The sequence below is a fragment of the Salmo trutta genome, chromosome 24 (genome assembly GCF_901001165.1).
Source record: "Salmo trutta chromosome 24, fSalTru1.1, whole genome shotgun sequence".
Lineage (NCBI taxonomy): Eukaryota > Metazoa > Chordata > Actinopteri > Salmoniformes > Salmonidae > Salmo > Salmo trutta.
This window is the reverse complement of record NC_042980.1, coordinates 36,909,395-36,922,643: the sequence shown is the minus strand read 5'-3', so window position 1 is coordinate 36,922,643 and position 13,249 is coordinate 36,909,395. Positions and strand designations below refer to the sequence as shown.

The window sequence follows — 13,249 nt, the reverse complement described above, 5'->3', positions numbered from 1 at the left end:
CAAATAATTACAATGTAAAAAAGTACAGCAAAAACAAGTCGTGACAAATCCAATTGTGTGTGTCAGAGCTGTCTAAGTTGTTATCCTCTCCTTATCGACTACTTAGACAGATGGAGATATCTGGCCTTCATTTTCTCTGGCCTCCCTCGCTCCACTCGTTTACTGGGATGGAAGGAATGATAAAGTAAGCCTTTAATGAGGTCCCATTCTAACAGCAAGTACTTCCAACCTAGGACTCACAGCCGCAAATGCCAGTCCACAGCGCGCACACACACACAGGGCTGTGATGGTAATTGGAAAACCATTGTATTGACGGTTTTGGATGGAGACCGACATGAGGAGAAAAAAAAACCTGTCAAAACCATTGATAAAAAAACAAACATGTAATACAACGTTTTATCAATGGTATTTTTATGTAGGTATACTTTACCCATAGCGGGAGTGTTAACTATTGATTATATGGTATTGTTTTGCTAACTTAGTCTGTCTATAAAACTGTATACATCTTTTGATCAGCAAATCTGCTGAAAAAAGAAACCTTTGAAGGTCAGCCTTCCCTGTAGCTCAGTTGGTAGAGCATGGTGTTTGCAACACAAGGGTTGTGGGTTCGATTCCCACGGGGGGCCAGCACATAAGAAAATAAATTTATGAAATTGTATGAAATGTATGCATTCACTACTGTAAGTCGCTCTGGATAAGAGCGTCTGCTAAATGACTAAAATGTAAAATGTAATGTAAATGTCAATTCAGTTCATTGAAAGGGGGGGGGGGGGGGTGAAACGTATTTTGGGGTGGGGGTCAAGGATGCCAATGGCCGATATTCAATGTCATTACATTCGAAAATGTTGATGACATTTCCCAGAGACAGCCATATATGTATTAATGCATTAAATTTAAAATCGAACAATACATTTTACTTTGGTAAAAACAATCTAACAACATAATGGTAATCGTTTTATTTGAATGGGAAAACTCTTGATAAACTGGGTCAATCAAGATGGCATAGGCCTACTCACAATACAGGTGAATGCATATTCAATAGGAGTGTGTGCATGCATCGCATTATTAAGGTTGTTTTAGCTGATCAGTGGAGACTATGGTGCTACAGATGACCGTCTGTTTGCTTTCATTTGGGACTTACATTAGCCTACTGATCAACAACATTTGAATAGAAGCGTCACTCCAGCATGTCATGCCTGTGGAAGGACATCATCTGGTTAGAGTCAGTTTGCGCAGTTCTGTGAAGGGAGTAGAACGCAGCGTTGTAAGAGATCTTCAGTTTCTTGGCCGTTTCTCGCATGGAATAGCCTTAATTTCTCAGAACAAGAATAGACTGACGAGTTTCGGAAGAAAGTTATTTGTTTCTGGCCATTTTGAGCCTTTAATCGAACCCACAAATGCTGATGCTCCAGATACTCAACTAGTCTAAAGAAGGACAGTTTTATTGCTTCTTTAAATCAGAACTACAGTTTTCAGCTGTGCTAATATAATTGCAAAAGGGTTTTCTAATGATCAATTAGCCTTTTAAAATGATAAACTTGGATTAGCTAACACAACGTGCCATTGGAACACAGTAGTGATGGTTGATGATAATGGGCCTCTGTAGATATTCCATAACAAATCTGCCGTTTCCAGCTAGAATAGTAATTTACAACATTAACAATGTCTACACCATATTTCTGATCAATTTGATGTTATTTTAATTGACAAAAAATAGCTTTTCTTTCAAAAACAAGGACATTTCTAAGTGACCCCAAACTTTTGAGTGTGTGTGTGGAAATCAGTCAAACTATGGATTTCACATGACTGAGAACACAGATATGCATTTGTTGGTCACAGATACCTTTAAAAAAAAAAAGTAGGGGCGTAGACCAGAGAACCAGTCAGTATCTGGTGTCACCACCATTTTCCTCATGCAATGCGACACATCTCCTTCACATAGAGTTGATCAGGCTGTTGATTGTGGCCTGTGGAATGTTGTCCCACTCCTATTCAGTTGCTGGATATTGGTGGGAACTGGAACACTCTGTCGTGCACGTCGATCCAGAGCATCCCAAACATGCTATTGTGAGTATGCAGGCCTTGGAAGAACTAGGACATTTTCAGCTTCCAGGAATTGTGTACAAATCCTTGTGACATGGAGCTGTGCATTATCATGCTAAAACATGAGGCGATGGCACTGGATTAATTGCACAACAATGGGCCTCAATGACAATGGGATCTTGTCACGGTATCTTTGTGCATTCAAATTACCGTTGATAAAATGCAATTGTGTTTGTTGTCCGTAGCTTATGACTGCCCATACCATAACCCCACCGCCACCATGGGGCGAGCAAACCTCTCGCCCCCACAACGCCATACACGTGGTCTGTGGTTGTGAGGCTGGTTGGACGTACTGCCAAATTCTCTTAAACGACATTGGAGGCGGCTTATGGTAGAGAAATGAACATTCAATTATCTGGCAACAGCTCTGGCGGACATTCCTGCAGTCGGCATACCAATTGCACGCTCCCTTAAAACTTGAGACATCTGTGGGGTTGTGTGACAAAACTGCGCATTTTAGAGTGACATTTTATTGTCCCCAGCACACGGTGCACCTGTGTAATGATCATGTTGTTTAATCAGCTTCTTGATATGCCACACCTGTCAGTGTGATGGATTATCTTGGCAAAGGACAAAGGCACACTAACATGGTTGTTAACTAATTTGTGCACAAAATGTTAGAGAAATAAGCCTTTTGTGTATGGAACATTTCTGGGATCTTTTATTTCAGCTTATGAAGCATGGGACCAACACAGCTCGTGAACACCACAGATAAAAGGGTTAGTTATCGTCATCTTTGCCAACAGGTCTCATAGCTACCAAATAGATGATTGTTGAGTTGTGAATGTCATTGAAAGATAAAATAAGAACTGTCTTATAAATTAGGGTTATTTTACACCTAGCTACAGTTGAAGTGGGAAGTTTACATACACCTTAGCCAAGTAAATTTTAACTCAGTTTTTCACAGTTCCTGACATTTAATCCTAGTAAAAATTCCCAGTCTTAGGTCAGTTAGGATCACCACTTTATTTTAAGAATGTGAAATGTCAGAATAATAGTAGAGGGAATTATTTATTTCAGATTCCAAGTGGGTCAGAAGTTTACATACACTCAATTAGTATTTGGTAGCATTGCCTTTAAATTGTTTAACTTGGGTCAAACGTTTCGGGTAGCCTTCCACAAGCTTCCCACAATAAGTTGGTGGATTTTGGCCCATTCCTCCTTACAGAGCTGGTGTAACTGAGTCAGGTTTGTAGGCCTCCTTGCTCGCACACACTTTTTCAGTTCTGCCCGCAAATTATCTATGGGATTGAGGTCAGGGCTTTGTGATGGCCACTCCACTCCTCCTTGACTTTGTTGTCCTTAAGCCATTTTGCCACAACTTTGGAAGTATGCTTGGGGTCATTGTCCATTTGGAAGACCCATTTGCGACCAAGCTTTAACTTCCTGACTAATGTCTTGAGATGTTGCTTCAATATATCCACGTAGTTTTCCTGCCTCATGATGCCATTTATTTTGTGAAGTGCACCAGTCCCTCCTGCAGCAAAGCACCCCACAAGATGATGCTGCCACCCCCGTGCTTCACGGTTGGGATGGTATTCTTTGGCTTGCAAGCCTCCCCCTTTTTCCTCCAAACATAACGATGGTCATTATGGCCAAACAGTTCTATTTTTGTTTTCTCCAAAAATTACGATCTTTGTCCCCATGTGCAGTTTCAAACCGTAGTCTGGCTATTTTATGGCAGTTTTTGAGCAGTGGCTTCTTCCTTGCTTAGCGGCCTTTCAGGTTATGTTGATATAGGACTCGTTTTACTTTTGTACCTGTTTCCTCCAGCATCTTCACAAGGTCATTTGCTGTTGTTCTGGGATTGATTTGCACTTTTCACACCAAAGTACGTTCATCTCTAGGAGACAGAAGGCGTCTCCGTTCTGAGTGGTATGACGGCTGCGTGGTCCCATGGTGTTTATACTTGCGTACTATTGTTTGTACAGATGAACGTGATACCTTCAGGTGTTTGGAAATTGCTCCCAAGGATGAACCAGACTTGTGGAGGTCTACAATTTTTTTTCTGAGGTATTGGCTGATTTCTTTTGATTTTCCCATGATGTCAAGCAAAGAGGCACTGAGTTTGAAGGTAGGCCTTGAAATTCATCCACAGGTACACCTCCAATTGAATCAAATGATGTCAATTAGCCTATCAGAAGCTTCTAAAGCCATGACGTAATTTTCGGGGATTTTCCAAGCTGTTTAACCTGTTGGGGCTAGGGGGCAGTATTTGCACGGCCGGATAAAAAACGTACCCGATTTAATCTGGTTACTACTCCTGCCCAATAACTAGAATATGCATATAATTATTGGCTTTGGATAGAAAACACCCTAAAGTTTCTAAAACTGTTTGAATGGTGTCTGTGAGTATAACAGAACTCATTTGGCAGGCCAAAACCTGAGAAGATTCCTTACAGGAAGTGGCCTGTCTGACCATTTCTTGCCCTCCTTGATCATCTCTAACAAAAACAGGGTATCTCTGGCATGACGTGACACTTCCTACGGCTCCCATAGGCTCTCAGAACCCGGGAAAAGGCTGAATGACGTAATTCCAGGCCCAGGCTGAAACACACTAGCGCGTTTGGCAAGTGCTCTATCAGAGGGCCATCAGACTGAGGCTCGTGCATGAGGGGATAGCATGCTTTTACTTTCACTCTCTTTGTAATAAAAAACGATTTCCCGGTCGGAATATTATCGCTTTTTTACGAGAAAAATAGCATAAAAATGTATTTTAAACAGCGGTTGACATGCTTCGAAGTACGGTAATGGAATATTAAGCTTTTTTTTGTCACGAAATGCGTCGTGCTCGTAACCCTTATTTACCCTTTCGGATAGTGTCTTGAACGCACGAACAAAACGCCGCTATTTGGATACAATAATGGATTATTTGGGACCAAACCAACATTTGTTATTGAAGTAGAAGTCCTGGGAGTGCATTCTGACGAAGACAGCAAAGGTAATAACATTTTTCTTATAGTAAATCTGACTTTGGTGAGTGCTAAACTTGCTGGGTGTCTAAATAGCTAGCCCTGTGATGCCGGGCTATCTACTTAGCTTTTCGGTGAAAGCACATTTTGCAATATTCAATTTTAAAATCGGACATATCGAGTGCATAGAGGAGTTCTGTATCTATAATTCTTAAAATAATTGTTATGCTTTTTGTGAACGTTTATCGTGAGTAATTTAGTAAATTCACCGGAAGTGTTCGGTGGGAATGCTAGTCACCTGCTAATGTAAAAAGCTGTTTTTTGATATAAATATGAACTTGATTGAACAGACATGCATGTATTGTATAACATAATGTCCTAAGATTGTCATCTGATGAAGATCATCAAAGGTTAGTGCTGCATTTAGCTGTGGTTTGGGTTTATGTGACATTATATGCTAGCTTGAAAAATGGGTGTCTGATTATTTCTGGCTGAGTACTCTGCTGACAATCTAATGTTTTGCTTTCGTTGTAAAGCCTTTTTGAAATCGGACAGTGTGGTTAGATTAACGAGAGTCTTGTCTTTAAAATGGTGTAAAATAGTCATATGTTTGAGAAATTGAAGTAATAGCATTTCTAAGGTATTTGAATAACGCGCCACGGGATTCAACTGGCTGTTGAGTGTCCCACCTAGCCCAGAGAGGTTAAAGGCACAGTCAACTTAGTGTATGTAAACTTCTGACCCACTAGAATTGTGATACAGTGAATTATAAATTAAATATTCTGTCTGTAAACAATTGTTGGAAAAATTACTTGTGTCATGCACAAAGTAGATGTCCTAACTGACTTGCCAAAACTATAGTTTGTTAACAATAAATTTGTGGAGTGGTTGAAAAAACGAGTTTTAATGACTCCAACCTAAGTGTATGTAGTAAACTTCCGACTTCAACTGTATATAGTTAGCTAGCTAACGATAGCTACTGAAACCGATTATGTTGTTTTGCTATGTTTTTGGGGAAGAACATTATTTGCACCCATGAGTTAGCTAGCTTTTTAATGACCAGCACTTTAGGTGCGTGAGACAACTTTACCAGCATCATAGCATACGTTTCGATGAATCGTTGTGACATATGAAATACGAGTGATGGTGTAATCAATGTGTAATAACTACGTAAAAAATGTATGAACGCGTTAAATTGTTATGTGACGTTATGTCACATTCAGATCCTGATTTGATCAACGGGCTTATTTGACACATCAAATAGTGTTATTTGACCTGTATCTTTTTTGACATGCAAAGACCCAAACGGAGTTCCATCGAAATCCTGGTTGAGAATGAAATGACTGAACAAATGAACAACAAAACAGCACAGCAATTAAGTGAAATAAATAGATTTTGATTATGTTTTACTGGTAATGGGGACATCCAAACAATAAAGTTATTTTGTTGGCGTGTGTGCGTGTGTGTGTGTGTGTGTGTGTGTGTGTGTGTGTGTGTGTGTGCGTGTGTAACCTTAACTAGGCAAGTCAGTTTTTATTTTATTTACAATGACGGCCTCCACCGGACAACGCTGGGCCAATTGTGCGCCGCCCTATGGGACTTCCAATCACGGCCGGCTGTGATACAGCCTGGATTCGAACCAGGGAATGTAGTAACACCTCTTGCACTGAGATGCAGTGCCGTAGACCGCTGCATCTATTTAACTGTACTAGAATGTTTAAAAGGCCGCTAAAATTTTAAATATCAGATACAGTGAGGGGAAAAAAGTATTTGATCCCCTGCTGATTTTATACATTTGCCCACTGACAAAGAAATGATCGTCTATAATTTTAATGGTAGGTTTATTTGAACAGTGAGAGACAGAATAACAACAAAAATCCAGAAAAACGCATTTCAAAAATGTTATAAATTGATTTGCATTTTAATGAGGGAAATAAGTATTTGACCCCCTCTCAATCAAAGATTTCTGGCTCCGAGGTGTCTTTTATACAGGTAATGAGCTGAGATTAGGAGCACACTCTTAAAGGGAGTGCTCCTAATCTCAGTTTGTTACCTGTACACAAGACACCTGTCCACAGAAGCAATCAATCAGATTCCAAACTCTCCACCATGGCCAAGACCAAAGAGCTCTCCAAGGATGTCAGGGACAAGATTGTAGACCTACACAAGGCTGGAATGGGCTACAAGACCATCACCAAGCACCTTGGTGAGAAGGTGACAACAGTTGGTGCGATTATTCGCAAATGGAAGAAACACAAATGAACTGTCAATCTCCCTCGGTCTGGGGCTCCATGCAAGATATCACCTCGTGGAGTTGCAATGATCATGAGAATGGTGAGGAATCAGCCCAGAACTACACGGGAGGATCTTGTCAATGATCTCAAGGCAGCTGGGACCATAGTCACCAAGAAAACAATTGGTAACACACTACGCCGTGAAGGACTGAAATCCTGCAGCGCCCGCAAGGTCCCCCTGCTCAAGAATACATATACATGCCCGTCTGAAGTTTGCCAATGAACATCTGAATGATTCAGAGGACAACTGGGTGAAAGTGTTGTGGTCAGATGAGACCAAAATGGAGCTCTTTTGCATCAACTCAACTCGCCGTGTTTGGAGGAGGAGGAATGCTGCCTATGACCCCAAGAACACCATCCCCACTGTCAAACATGGAGGTGGAAACATTATGCTTTAGGGGTGTTTTTCTGCTAAGGGGACAGGACAACTTCACCGCATCAAAGGGACGATGGACGGGGCCATGTACCTTCAAATCTTGGGTGAGAACCTCCTTCCCTCAGCCAGGGCATTGAAAATGGGTCGTGGATGGGTATTCCAGCATGACAATGACCCAAAACACACGGCCAAGGCAACAAAGGAGTGGCTCAAGAAGAAGCACATTAAGGTCCTGGAGTGGCCTAGCCAGTCTCCAGACCTTAATCCCATAGAAAATCTGTGGAGGGAGCTGAAGGTTCGAGTTGCCAAACGTCAGCCTCGAAACCTTAATGACTTGGAGAAGATCTGCAAAGAGGAGTGGGACAAAATCCCTCCTGAGATGTGTGCAAACCTGGTGGCCAACTACAAGACTGACCTCTGTTATTGTCAACAAGGGTTTTGCCACCAAGTACTAAATCATGTTTTGCAGAGGGGTCAAATACTTATTTCCCTCATTAAAATGCAAATCAATTTATAACATTTTTGACATGCGTTTTTCTGGATTTTTTTGTTGTTACTGTCTCTCACTGTTCAAATTAACCTACCATTTAAAATTATAGACTGATCATTTCTTTGTCAGTGGGCAAACGTACAAAATCAGCAGGGGATCAAATACTTTTTTCCCTCACTGTATCGATATCGGCCAAGAATGTAATATCGTTGCATCACTACTAATCGCATTAGGAATTATCAGCTATCATACATACGTTTGCAAATGTGATGATGCATGGAATGCTTTACAGTTTTTATGCTGAAAATTTGCTTCCCCAAACTTGAGACTGACATGCCGCCTATGAGCAAGACAGTTAGGCCTAAATGCGCTAGTGTTGTTTGTTTGCTAATGTTATGCCCCCCCATCGGCTGTCGGTTATGTTGACGATACGCCATGACCGTCACAGCGCTACACACACACTCCATCTCTGTTTCCAAGGGAATGGGCTGGGTGAACAGTTACCATCTAGGAGGATACACGAACAAGGCTGAGGTCTGCACAAGCAACTGTCACATACACAGGCCTACATTGTCAGTAGATGTGTGGGGGGGGGGGTTTGAGCTGAATTCTTTAACAGGGTATGTTAATAGAAATGATCTTCTATCTGCTGGTCTGTGTTTCACGTGGACTAGTTCGTGTTCTCTTGTCCATCCTGCTTTCCATTACACCTGCATTTTTGTGTTCCCTGTGCCTAATGATGACACACAGCTGAGTTCTGCACGCACACACAGTACTCATCTGGACACACTTTCAGATATGCACTCCGGCTTATAGCCTAGCCTATAGGCTTAATCTCTAGACAAATGCAGACTCATTTGCTCATACACAACAAACGCCTAAGTGTAAGTTCAGCCCAGTACATGTCCAGTGTCTGTGTCCGTCATGGACCCAGTTGAGGGCTTTTCCCTGGCAGACAGAATGGCAGGCTCCTTGGTTTATTTTCTTAACCATGGAGAGCTGCCCGCGTCGACTCGATCTGCCCCTTCTACAGGCTGCCCCGGGATCCAAAATCATTAACACGTCGAAATAAAAACATGGTCACGTGTACACACCCGTTCAGCACCCAACCTTTAAATAACTTTAATATTGTACATGGTGAAACACACACACCACTCGCCTGCCCTCTTAAATACCATCTTAAAGCTTGATTAATATAAACATGACTTCAGTCTATGCACATTTATTCACTGGCGTTCTGAACCCTGTTATGTAACCATTTAAACTAATTAACCATGGAAAGGTCTAGTACATGTTTAATAAACCATTAATAAAAGGCTGAGAGAAGGCCTGGCTTGTCCAGCCTGTCGCTACCAATTCACACCCAATACACCGATTTGAATACCCAGCTGTTATGAGAGGCTTGGGTTCAGGTTGAGGGTCCCTCCCGCTCCTCTCGTGCCAGGGTTAACCAGGGTTAAGTTGGCACACATCAACGTTCCTTAAATCAGTGTTTTATAAAAGCTGACGTATAGGTGACGGCGTGCCTGGTTGTAAGACTTATTGTGACGGATAAATGATACTGCTGCTACCTCAGTCCAACCAAGCTGGTGCATGAGTTAAAAAACAACCGAGTTAAATGGAAGAGTGTTATTGATCCTCGAGTAGATACTGGTAGATTGTCAGGATTATGCCCTGGCGTACACTTTGGGGGATAGGGGTTTTGGGGTGTAGGTGCCATGGTCAAGATTATGCCCTACTGTGGTCACTGTCTAGGGAGGATGGATGAGTTGGTTCCCTCTGTCACTTTTCTGCTCAGCTCCTCTAAAAATGGAACAAAGCTGTCATCACCTTCCCCTAACCTCTCATCTGTTAGAAAATGGCTCAGTTACCTCTTTCTCAGCAGGAGAGTCCTTCACTTCTCTTTTTATTTCTCTCTGTCTGTGTTCTGCTTTTATAGAGAGCTAGTAAACGTGTCAGACATATTGGAGCAGTTGTGCAGTAGATCACCTGTTTTAGCAGAAGTTCTAGAACCCAACAACACATTTGGTTCCAAGAGAAGGATTTCTGGAACCCAACAACTCCTTTGGTTCCAGGAGCAGGAGTTCTAAAACCCAACAGTCTTGGTTCCAGCTGCAGTTGTAGAACCCAACAACATTATTGGTTCCAGGAGCAGGAGTTGTAGAACCCAACAACAGTCTTTGTTGCAGGAGTTATAGAACCCAACAACAGTCTTTGTTCCAGGAGCAGGAGTTATAGAACCCAACAATAGTCTTTGTTCCAGGAGCAGGAGTTATAGAACCCAACAACAGTCTTTGTTCCAGGAGCAGGAGTTATAGAACCCAACAACAGTCTTTGTTCCAGGAGCTCTCTTACCCACAACCAACACAACAAAGGGAAAATAATGGCTCTCTCCCAACAATTCCATCATTCTTGTTTGTTTAGTAAACATTTGCTGCAGTCATGCAGATTAGGAAACTTTCATCCTGCATGACCTGTTTACATGACATTGTTTGAATCAACTTCAAATAAGTCGGTGTACAATTATTTAGGCAACGTTTCTGTGCCATAGACCTAGCAGAATATAGATTACATCATAACTTAAGGTTTTCTATTAGTGACATGAGTCCGAGTTACGTTTCAGACAGCCAACCATTACCACTGAGATCAAAGCCTTAAAGCTCAGCTCTGATGGAAAAACACAGCAAATGAATTAGCTGAACCCTATTGACCTTTTATGAAGTCATGTGTTGAGGAGCTGTTAATGCCTATTTATGTGGTTAATCAATAGGATGCAGGGGAGTCTTGTGTTGCGTCTATGCCTTAGCTTTAGTAATTCATGCATTGAAGTCATGTTCACTTATGTTAGCTGACAAGTTAGTATTCAGTAGCCCTCAGAGAAGTAAGGTTTTATGGAATCTCGGGGGTGAGGCAGTTTTCTAAGATATGAAGTTTTACAATATCCTGTTCATGGAATTGGACCGGAGGAACAAGTCATGAGCAATAACGTTTTTCCAAGTATTTAACATTAAACATTGGGTTTGCACCTGTGATGGCTGTTTGCATCTAATGACACGCCCACCAGAGAATTGAAAACCTTTTTTAAACATCTACTTCCTTTCCATCTTCTGAGGCGTTTGTTTTTGAACTGCTGTCAGAAAGTGTTCAATATTTCGGTTGGCCATCCTCGTCCCCCTCCCTTCATGGCCACTGATAGGTCTACTCCACCATATCCCCCGCAGCACTCCAATTCTTTCCAATCAGTGTGCGTGAAGGAAAAGTGACGAGCTATTGGGTACAGTCCAGGAATTGTCTATGGTGAATGTTGTGAACCACCTTCTACCTTTTTGAAACAGAATGAGAGAAAAATCACAATTCATGGGAATTAACTGAATTGCTGCCGTTGCGATGAGTCGCCTTGCACAACAGGTTTGCTGTGTCGGTTTTACTAGTCTCATACTGCTAGAATGGTTAGACGTTCTAGAGGCTTTTTACCGTTTATCAAACAGTTCTTTCTTTGTGGGGTTTGTCTCTCTGTTTCTTGTCTTCGAGCATTCCAACTACTGGCCTCTGTTTCACACATGCATGGCTAGAGCTACGCTCTCACATACTCATATGACTGATGCATACGAAACTTCCCATCAGCTTCATGTGCGTTATTTATTGTTCTTATTTTGGCAGAACTGCCCTCTCAGTGGGTAATATATTTTTACAATTTGAGTGGTTATTTTCTTGGCTGGGTGTAGTCTCTTGGCTTTAAACAGACCTAAAACCACTCTTTCAGACTGTAGAAATACAGGATATAAGCCTGTCAACCATAACACTGTAACATGGAAAAGCAGAGTCCATTTGAAGGTCATTGTGATGTAATGACACGTCGTTTACATTTTGGACTGAGGATATCAAATGGGGTGTGAGTCCTCTCCTGCAAAATAAATACTGACCTTCTGTCAAGAGAGCTTAGTACAATCTCTGGATAGAGGAATCATGTGAAAGTCCACGTGTGTGTGTGTGTGTGTGATGGATACAGTATGCTTGCAAGGTAGAGTCAGGTTTGCACATTCACACACACTTGCCGTCCATCCACAGCCATCGGATTGTAGATTCTTCTGGCATTGCATCAGAGTGCTACAGAGATGATTGATAGAGAGAGGCTGGAGTGATCTTTAACATTAAACATCACACACTATCTGTCAGGGGGAAAGAGAGAGCTCAGAGATGCACTTTGGCCCTCATAGACACATGGCTATCACATGCAACCGCTCTGACATCACAGGTCAATGATTGTATGATTCTGCACCCCTGCGTTGTGAATAAACCCAACGATCCTGGATGTTACATCACGAGAGGGGGCAAGAGAACCAGCTGGGAAATGACGCTACACACAAACACTTTGTGCACTGAAGTATGTGTTGAATATCTGCCTTACTGTCTTACTAAGAAAATAGAAGTAAATCAAATGTTTGTCAAATGATTTGTAATCAACAGGTGTAGTAGACTAACAGTCAAATGCTGACTGACGGGCCCTTCCCAACAATGCAGAGAGAGAAAAATGAGAGACGATAGAAAAATATTAACGTTAGGAATAAATCAAATCACATTGTATTGTTCGTGGTTAGCAGATATCATTGCGAGTGAAGCGAAATGCTTGTACTTCTAGTTCCGACAGCGCAGCAATATCTAACAAGTAATCTAACGATTCCACAACAACTACCTAATACACACAAATCTAGGTAAAGGAATGGAATAAGAATATATAAATATATGGATGAGCAATGACAGAGCGGCAATAGATGGTATATAAAATACTGTATATACATATGAGATGAGTAATGCAAGCTATGTAAACATTATTAAAGTGGCATTATTAAAGTAACTAGTGATCCATTTATTAAAGTGGTTAATGATTTCATGCCAGTATGTAAGCAGCAGCCTCTGAGTAACAATAACTATATACACTAAGTACCATCAGTCGATATGCAGTACTGGTACCTCGTATATTTCTTTTTCAGTATAAATCATTGGGGTGTTTTGACACTTGCCTGAATTAAAAGGCTTGCTCCAGTTCAGTACCATCTGTCTCATGTGAGAGCTA

General features: G+C 41.5%; 1 protein-coding gene across 1 annotated transcript in view; it reads left to right on the top strand.

Moving 5' to 3' along the window:
* Nucleotides 1-13,249, top strand: part of cmss1 (cms1 ribosomal small subunit homolog) — a 78,679-nt gene that overhangs the window by 48,329 nt on the left and 17,101 nt on the right. The window lies entirely within an intron of this gene.